We start from the raw sequence: 10,789 nt of genomic DNA, 5'->3' as shown, positions 1-10,789 counted from the left end.
ATGGTCCATGAACTCCCTTTTTCTTTCAAAATGGGCTGTGAGCTATCTAATGAGCCCATTGGGCTGAAAAGTAATTATTGGACCCAATCTCAAGTAAAGGTAAGTCAAGGCCGAAACTACTCCACCCTTTCTCTTAGCCCAAGAACCCTCGGCCCATCATCAATAAAAAAAATGAAAAATGAAGTGGAAGGGGGGGGGGGGGGGAGTTGACTTTGGAGGTGCCACCTCCATAATATTCACCATGTATCAAGGCATGGTCTCAAATGTTCCCATGTAAGTCACCTCACTACCTCTCTCCCCTCTCTTCTTCTACTCTCGGCCGAAAGCCACAACACACACACACACACACACACTCTTTCTAACACCTTCCTTAATCACTCTCAAGCATTCTTCTCCTCTTTTCCTCCAAGATCTTGAAATTTTGGCTAAAGCTCTAAGTATCTTCATCAAATTATTCCAATCTTTGGTAAGTTCTTGTCAAACATAAGTATCTTCTTCCATCTTAACATGAAAAACTCCTTCTTACTTAGTTTATTCCATGATCACACCTTAGAAGCTTCATAAACTCAAGATCCACAACAAAGGTGTGCTAAGACCAAAAATCTATTCCACTTCTTCTTCAAAAACTAAAACATCAAGCAAAGGTGAGTTCATACCCCTTGCTTTCGGTTTAATAATGTTTTTGGGGGAGAATGCAATTAAAATGTGTAGATCTATGTGTTATATGCATGTTTTGTGTGAATTCTTAGTTTATTTGGTATGTGTTAGATCTTAGCAAATCTCGAAATTTTAAGTAATATGGAGCGAAGATCTATGAACTATGACATTATGTACATCACACTATTAAGCCAAAAGTGATACATGTTTAAGATATAAAAGATTTCAACAAAAACCTTGTTAAAGGTCAAAAATTGTCACGAAAACAAAAGATAAGGGTAAAAAGTGACATTCACGTTTTTGAAGGGACCAAATAGTTCCTATATATGTAGAAAGGGGATTTTTATAATAAACAAACTTTCAAAGGGTCAAAAATAAAAATTTAAGCTTAATGGGCCAAACATTTGGGCCTCACAGTTTTTGGGCCCAAATTGCAAAAAAAAGAAAGTTTTTGGGTTAAAAATGTTAATTAGCCAAATTTTGAATCGTAAATGTAAATAAACCAAATTTTTGAGTGAAAATAACATTTATTCCTAAATTGGACCAAAAATGTAACTTTTATCAAAAATTGGGCCCAAAGTGACAACTTTTACAAATAAGAGGCTAAAGATGAAAATTTTCTGCAAAATAGGACTATAAATTTCAAAATATAAAGTTTGGGATTAAATCCATGAATTTCTAAACATTTGGGTAAAAACTATAAATTTTTATAAATTATAGACTAAAGTGTCAATCTTACAAAACTTTGGGTCTAAATTAAAATTTTGAGGATTATTGGCCAAAAATGTCATTTTTACAAAAAGAAGACTTTTTATCATCAATCTAGTAAACATCGAGCTAAAACAACCAACAGAACAAAATCAATTGGATGAAACACATCGATAATTATTTATTGGGCCTAATATTCACACTATTTGGCCAATGGACCCAAAGGGCCCATTTAAGTGTATATTGAGCCCAATGTTTTCCATGACATGTTTATTGGGCCTTACAACCCATTTACATGTTTTATTTGGGCCTAAATTATGGTTTACATGTTTATTGGGCCTTTGTGGCCCATTTACATGCCTATTGGGCCTAAAGTAGCCTTTTATTATGTTATTGGACCTTTTTGGCCCATTTACTTGTTAATTGGGCTTGGAATGAAAATTCACATACTTTGTAGATCGTAAATATACCTCTACATAGTTTATGAATTCGTATACTTACCGTTGGAATGAAAAATCTATAACCTACGCGTAAAACAAGAACAAATGGAAAAACACATCGAACGGGAAAGGTTGAGAATCTAGTGAGACATGTCGGTTGGCACCTTTGAGTGTACAATCGTAGCCTGTAGTTATAACAAGCGTTTTCTGGAGGGAAAGCGAAAGTTTGTGTATAGATTTATATATAGTGACCCCCCAAACCTTAGCTGTTCGCTACAGCAAGACTATGCCAGTCTAGGGCGACAAAATCTTGAGCAATACCCGCATTTGGAAAAATGCCATGACGGGCGACTTAGTCATTATCATGCATGGTTATAACGGCTCATGTAAGGATTCAACACCACTTTAATATATTGAAGATTAATTCTTTAATTGTGTCAATACGAAACAACTTAATTTAAGGATACAAGAACCTCGACTTTGTTATAAATCAGAAAATATCGGGTTTTCTGGGGAAATACTATTAAACGATAATCAATTACATACAATACAAAGAAATTAAATTGCAATCATATACGTTACTACTATGAAATTCACACATGCATTTATACTTGATTTTCACATCATTTTCAGACAATTTACAGAAAATAACAGATTTTCTGGGTTTTTACGAAAGATACAAAGACTTTTATTCAACCATACTTATTGTAACGGCCCAATTCTGGTATGTTATTTATTATTATTATTTGTTCAAGTTGCAAGAGGGACTCGACGAGTTAGTGGCCTGACTCGTCGAGTAAAGTCGGGATTTCGAGCACATTTAAGTTGGCGACTCGGCGAGTCCATATTCCAGACTCGGCGAGTCTGCCAGTCTGGAAGAAACCCTAGATCCACGGGTTTTGCACCCTATATAATCTCCCTTATGCGCCCAATCTGGCCTCCCTCACCCTCAGAACGTTTCATAGCAACACCTTAACCTATCTTGAGTGATTTTGGGAATTTTTGTGTAAAGAGTGAAGATTGGAAGAGAAGAGGAAGGCTAGATCCAAAGGAGAAGAAGGGAAATAAGATTTTGCATCCATTTCAGAGTCATTTGAGCCGGGGAGATACCGGAGCAGCAGCAGACAGTTTCCAGAGCAGTTCATTTACTGGCCAGCGTACGAGGTGAGTTTCTTTCCAGTAGGAACGGGTCTAAGGCCACAATGCTGACCCGTTTAGTTAACAGTAGTTTCCGGACTTCGGTCTGATGCAGTAGTTGATGGGTTTTGGTCATAAGACATCGTATGTGCTCATACAAACCCTAATGCTTGGATCTAGGTTTCTCTATTGTACATGCTTCGAATCCAAGACTATAAACCCTAATTCTAGCATATGGAAATCAATATTAACATATAAATGGGTTTAAGAACATACCTTGATTGTTATATAGCAATAACAATCCTAATCCTCCTTGAATTGACCTTGGAAAGCTGAGACTCACAAGTGTCACTCCTCTAATGGCTTACAAACACCATAAGCAAGTGGAGAAGGTATAAAGAGAGAGGAGGGATGTTAGAATTCGTTCCTAAGACTTCTTGGGAAGGGATACACGAATTCATGACCCTAGGGGTGTTTATATAGGTGTAGAGATAGGGTTTCAGTCATTATCCTTATCTAGTTGCTTATCCACCAAGCAACCAATAAGATAATCCTTGAATCCTTATCATACTCGAATTCTAAGGCTCTTTATCCTTAAATTCGTCCAACCTATCAATCAGATAACCCTTACCTTATTTTGTAACTATCACATAATTACAAATCAGCCCCTCTAGTTTAATTAATTACATTTGATCACAAAACTAATTCTTAATTAATTATTGACCAATATTAATTAAACAAATATGATTTCTCCTTTAATATATTATTCTTATAACATATTAATAAATCATATTATCCTCTCTCTATATATATTTCTCCAATCAAGTTGCTTTGGTGAAGGCAACCCAAAAGGACCATGCACCATCGGGTCAAGTACATACCAAAATAGTTATGGACTTAGACACTAATCCAACAGTCTCCCACTTGGGTAAGTCTAATAACTATTTAGCGTATGACTTCGGATCCTGATCTGCAATCGTAGCTTTCCAAAGCCGCTGTCAACTCTGATCATATCAGATACGCGTGTCCTTAGATAAGGGATCATATATTCCTCCATTCTAGATATCATATGAGATATGATTTCAAATCATTCTCTTTGTACTATATCTCGATTTCCGATTTATGACGACTGACTAATTGAACAAATCAAATTAGCCCTAGCCCGGCCGAGCATTTACGTTTGTCATCACTAAACCATCGAGGGGCCCAAAGATATCACTTTTATCCTACTTTGAATAAAAGGAACGGATAAACTTTGATACAATGCTCGCTTGCACTCACGCACTGAATCACACACAACAATATGTTTTATAACACCAAGTTACTGATGCGTTTACATATTATCAATGTGTAACCAATTTGCAAGATACAACTCACACATCTCGGTTTCAAGAATATAAGATGTTATCGTCTCACCAATCACTCGTGATACAATTCATGGGGTGATCCAAGTGAGCGTGGGTTTAATCCAATGCTCAAATCATATTCGTAAGCACTCATGAACGTTGCAGCAAACATTTGCTTATGTCTAATACTTTTCTAGACAATCCACACACCAATTCACGACAGTCTTCATTCATATCTACTTCCAACATATGAACGACTGTGGCCCGTTTGAATAATTCGATTATTCTTAATAAACTCAATTATTCTGGAAGTCAAAACATGCAAATGTGAAACACAAGAATAATACTAATCCCATATGGCCTCAACCCTTTGAGCATAAATAAAACACCTTTTATTTATCACCATATTGATTACTCATTATTTGTAGTTCCGGGTAATCAACTTCTTACTTGAATTACAACACTTGTCCCATGCTCCTAGCATGCACACAATGTTTACCTATGGTTCTTACTTTGTGAAATAGATCATATTGAACACATTTCCAATCATTCTCATTTCTCAACTCCAAATCCTTTTTCCATAAGTTATGAATATCAAATTCTTGCTACTTATAGAATATGCTAGATTCTAACATTCTATGCAACTTATCCTTTCGTAATGTCACTGCACCAAAGTCACAAAGACTATTGTCAATGATATTACAAAGTCCTCTATCGGAGATTGTTACAAGACAATTCCATAGACGTGATGTCTCTCACTCAAAGTACATTCTTTGAACATCCTTTTGCATAGAAGTTTCTAATCTAATCATAGATTTCTCAATATTCAATTCCCAATATGGACACACTTCCATATGTTCCATATGACAACTCATTCTTAATAGAATCTTATCTATTCGTAATGATGTCAATATGGTCCATCCAATATGGAAACATTTCCATATTTTCCAATACTATACTTCAAACTATTCACAAGCGACCAATCCTCGTCGAACTTTGGGTTGTCCTTTGATAGTTGTTTAATTGTTTTTAGTCAAAACCAATTCTAGTCCCTTTTCCCTCTAAATGCGCTCGACATTTGGAAAATTTTAGAATGGTCAAACATTAAGCATTTGCAATCGATCCTATACCCGAAGCGTATGGGACACGACGCATAATGTTTTATTTGCTATGTTCTCAAAATTCGAATTGTGAAAAGGGATGCCGTAATCATAATCGAAATTTTAAGAACACACTATGTACCTTTGACTAAATTTATTAACATTTCTCAACCTAATCCTTTAGATTTGAAATGAAGCATAATATTCTCTCCCTTAATTATAGCAAAACAACCTTTCAACTCTTACAACTTTGCAAAGTATGACTCTTGTTTTCTATAATTAATATTGCTAACCTTGCAATACTTTCCTTTATAATCATACAATCATAACATTTATGCTCCCACTATCATGATGATTATTATAAAACATAACACTTATGCTCCCACTAACTTCGACATGTATTCATAAACATCTTAACTTTCAGAAAACAATACTTATTGAATTTCTTAAGTTCATGTTTCTAATACTTAGTGCTTTGATAATCCTTTATCAATGCTTTTTGAACTTATACACCTTTGCCTTCGATAGTTCATATGTGTGTCTAAACAATTAAGACTAATTGCCAAACCTCACAATTCAAATTATGGAAAGGGATGCCGTAACCATGATTGAATTTGAGAATGCAATTTTACAATCACTATCTTTTCAAAATCTCTCTTAGTGAAAGTATTTCTTCACAATCATTTTCATGAAGGAGGAAATCTTATGACACTTAGATTTGAGCGGTGTATGTGTTCCTATCCATGTGAATTTGTTAAAACCAAAGTTTACGACAAATTCAAACTCATATGGACCGAACTTTCTTAATCTTGATTTCTTGCCTTTATGGTAGCACAGCTGCCCACCATGTCTTCCAAGTAGTTAAGCAGCTCACCCTTTCCTATCAATGTACCTTTCATCGATTAAGGTGCTTTGCCTTTTATGCGTTCAAAATAAGAACTCATAGAACTTACATGCATAATTAACTTAATTGGAACAGCACATAATCAAAATATTGTCAACACGATAGGTTGTAAACCTCAACTCGTGTGCTAGTGATGATCGTTAAGGTTTATTTGATTTGTTCTTGAAACCTTTCAAGACCATTAAGGCTCCCACTGACTCCTTGACATATAAGATTCTTTTGTCAATAAACATTTCTTGACAAACAAATATTCAAGAGTTAGTGTAGCTTTTATCAAAAAGACTTCATAAATTGGTCCTAGTCGGTCTTTGTCTTATTCAAGACATCACAACTTTCCACATTGATGAATGTTGTAAACCTTTAATAGTTTTCACTCATTGTCACAATCTTAACTTTAAGACTTGTTATTGAAACAAAGTATGATTGACTTATTGATTTAACCATTTCTTCAATTCTTGATTCCTCTTCTTAGACATACAATTGTACTAAGACTCACTTAGAGGATCAATTGAGATATGGTTCTTAATTATTAAGACCTATCATAAAGCATAAAAGGTACTCTCCCATCTTCTTAGAATGGAGAAACTTTTATCTTTCTGCCTACTTGATTCTTCTTATTCGTTCTGCTATTGATCTAAACCCTTTAATCAATTCAGAATTACACTTAATCTTGTAAGTATAATCATATTTACTAAGCCTTTAGTAAATAATGACGAATATCTTTGTTACTCTTATGGTGGACTTGATCAATACGCAACTTTGTGTACTCAATCTCCTAGTCCTTACCTTGACTCTTTGTCAATGAATTAGTCTAATTTCCAAACACGAAATTTCTCATTCATCGTGCAATCAAGTTGCATGATTCCAAATTTCTGTCCAATTGAAACTTTGGCGATGAGAAACTCTCCCTATTTGGTAAATTCTCGACTTTCCATAAATAAGAACCAAATCCATTATTTCTAATAATAGAAACATTTTAACATCAATTTTTCATACACGCCTTTGCAAGGATAAATAAATAAAATTTAAAATCAAAATTTATTTTATTGCGGAAAAATTTTGTCCTTACAATGCAACTTATTGAAAAACTTATGCTAATACATCTTTCTTAGCAATCTAATTCTAACTCTAAGTAGTAGCTCAAGAATCTAATCTTCGAGAAATGCGATCGAGATCCATTCCTTTACGGTTAGATTTTGCTCACTTCTTCCCTTAAGCTCCCTTTCTTTTCTTCGATCCTACAAAACATCAATTGTAATCTTATTACATTATGTATTAAGAATCTAGAATAGAAGCTTAAAAGAGTTAGTAAATGGATTTTACCTATATTAGAGCCATACGTTTCGACTCTCCCATCTCTTAGATCTCTTAGGTAAATGGGGCAGCTTCGTCTCCAATGCCCCTTCTCTTGGCAATAAAAGCAAATCGACTCTTTTGGAACAGGACATGGAACTACTTCAGACATTGCCTTTCTCTTATGATCAAACTTTTCGATCATAGCATGTCTTTCGTTGCCATTGTCTATATCCATAGAGGTCTCGAAGGCAGATTCACCAATCAACTTTACTTTTCTATTGCGCCAAATCATTGCTGATTCAGCAGCAATAAGCATATAGGTGAGATCTATAAGGGTCACGTTGTAGTTCATCATATAGTACTCTCTTACGAACTCACTATATGAGTTGGGAAGTGACTGAAGAACCCAATCAACAGCCATTTCCTCACAGACAACGGATCCCAACATTCTTAACTTATCAATGTGTCACTTCATCCTTAGGACGTGTGCACACACGGACTTTCCTTCTTTATGTTTACTTGCCAAAAGGGCTTGAGTGATCTTGAACTTTTCAAGCCTTTGAACTTGTGGGTTAGGGAGAATAATTGGAGGAGGTAGAGGAAGTGAAGCATGATTTCTTGTTCCTCGATCGAATCGTGGAATATCATCTTCATGTGGAATGCTTGTTCCATGGGATTTGAGAAGACCATAATTGTCGAACTTTGACATCTACAAAACGGGAGAAAAACGAATTCAAGTTAGTTGATAGATTGAGTCCTTGGTAGATCACCCAAATGAAATTCCAAGGCTAGGACCCAACACAATACGCTACAACCTAGAAAAGGGATGCCGTAATCTAGTTGCAGAATATTTGAAGGTAAGTGAATGACGATTCACTAATTTCCACCATGAAAAACGAAAAAAGAAATTTAAGTTTTAAATCTATGAAAACTCCTAGATCCTATGAGATACATTGAACTTTCAATGGCATGTTTATATCTCGATATGCCCCTCTTGTTTGTGACTGGGATGCCGAGGATCACAAAGCGGGTGTGAATAACCATGCAAACTACATGGTGCCCTCACATGTTACAATCACCTATTCGATGTGCCGGTAAACCACACACGCTCCACCGAACTATGACAAACATTGAGTCACCCTTTGCTACCTTTGCTTAGACCCATTTAGTGTGCCGGTTAACCACACACGCTCCACTAACGTCTTCGCAAGGGCACAAAGTGTAATTTCATGGAATTGCATCAATTCACTTTTGCCTAAGTAACTAAGATTGGGAATTTTATGAAAAACATTTAGTTACTTTAGTAATTCATTATACTTATAATGGAAGGTTTCCTCCTATCCTACCCGTTTGGCTAACGACCCTCCACTAGTCAAGAGTGCGGTGGGTAAGAGTGGATACCCATTCAATCGCCATTTTATAGGCAATTTCCTTAAACACCCCTTGTAGACTAGCTTCGTGAATGAGGCCTACTAACGGTAAGACTGACTTTTACTCATACATATATATAATGTTAGACTTTTAATGTTATATATATAGTATAGGGTGTATTTTATACTTTTAAAATGTTAGGTGGTCTAATTTAACAATTATACCTTTAATTCAATTAAATTGTAAACCTAAACTTTTATGGATTTATTAAATATCTTTTAATTATACACCTTAATTAATTAATAAAACCATAAGGGTGTGATTTGAACTTTTTCAAAACTATACTAGAGTTTTAGAATTTAACATTCCTAATTAAACTTTTAATCAACTTTTAAACTTGATGGCAAGTTTTGAACATTTCAAACCATAAGGGTTTAGAATTTAAATATGCATCAAAATTAAACTATTTAATCAAAATTTAAATTCCAAAACTTGAGGGCAAGTTTTGAAACCTTTTTCAAAACATTAGGGTTTTAACTATTTAAATTTCAAAACAACAAAACCTTTGGGTTCAAATTTAAACTATAAAACCTAAAGGGCCAAATATGAAACTTTTCATAACAACAAGGATCAAATCACATAATTATCCATATTTGATTTGTTTAATGATTTCTTGCAAAACAATTTATCAATTTACTCAAAATAATTAATCAATTATCACATAAAGAAACAATTATCTTATTAATTGATAAATATCTTCAATTAGATCAAAATTATGGTCAAATATATCATATAATCGGATTAATATTGATCTAACATGATAAGGTAACTATCCATAAGCAAAAACAGCAAGAAATCCCGAAGTACCCTCCTTCTGACGAGTTGACTCGTCGAGTCAGACTTGGACTCGTCGAGTCACCTTGGACTCGGTGAGTTCAGCCATGGACTCGGCGAGTCCAGCCTCCAGAATGCAAAAAATCGAATTTTTCAGTTACAACAAGCATCAATACAATAGAAACCAATCAAGGCTCTGATACCACTGATGGGTTTTGGTCATAAGACATCCTATGTGCTCATACAAACCCTAATGCTTGGATCTAGGTTTCTCTATTGTACATGCTTCGAATCCAAGACTATAAACCCTAATTCTAGCATATGGAAATCAATATTAATATATAAATGGGTTTAAGAACATACCTTGATTGTTATATAGCAATAACAATCCTAATCCTCCTTGAATTGACCTTGGAAAGTTGAGAGTCACAAGTGTCACTCCTCTAATGGCTTACAAACACCATAAGCAAGTGGAGAAGGTATAAAGAGAGTGGAGGGAGGTTAGAATTCATTCCTAAGACTTCTTGGGAAGGGATACACGAATTCATGACCCTAGGGGTGTTTATATAGGTGTAGAGATAGGGTTTCAGTCATTATCCTTATCTAGTTGCTTATCCACCAAGCAACCAATAAGATAATCCTTGAATCCTTATCATACTCGAATTCTAAGGCTCTTTATCCTTAAATTCGTCCAACCTATCAATAAGATAACCCTTACCTTATTTTGTAACTATCACATAATTACAAATCAGCCTCTCTAGTTTAATTAATTACATTTGATCACAAAACTAATTCTTAATTAATTATTGACCAATATTAATTAAACAAATATGATTTCTCCTTTAATATATTATTCTTATAACATATTAATAAATCATATTATCCTCTCTCTCTATATATATATTTCTCCAATCAAGTTGCTTTGGTGAAGGCAACCCAAAAGGACCATGCACCATCGGGTCAAGTACATACCAAAATAGTTATGGACTTAGACAC

Source organism: Lactuca serriola, chromosome 8 (assembly GCF_051521515.1).
Source record: "Lactuca serriola cultivar US96UC23 chromosome 8, Lser_US96UC23_V15, whole genome shotgun sequence".
NCBI lineage: Eukaryota > Viridiplantae > Streptophyta > Magnoliopsida > Asterales > Asteraceae > Lactuca > Lactuca serriola.
This window is presented reverse-complemented; position numbering follows the sequence as displayed.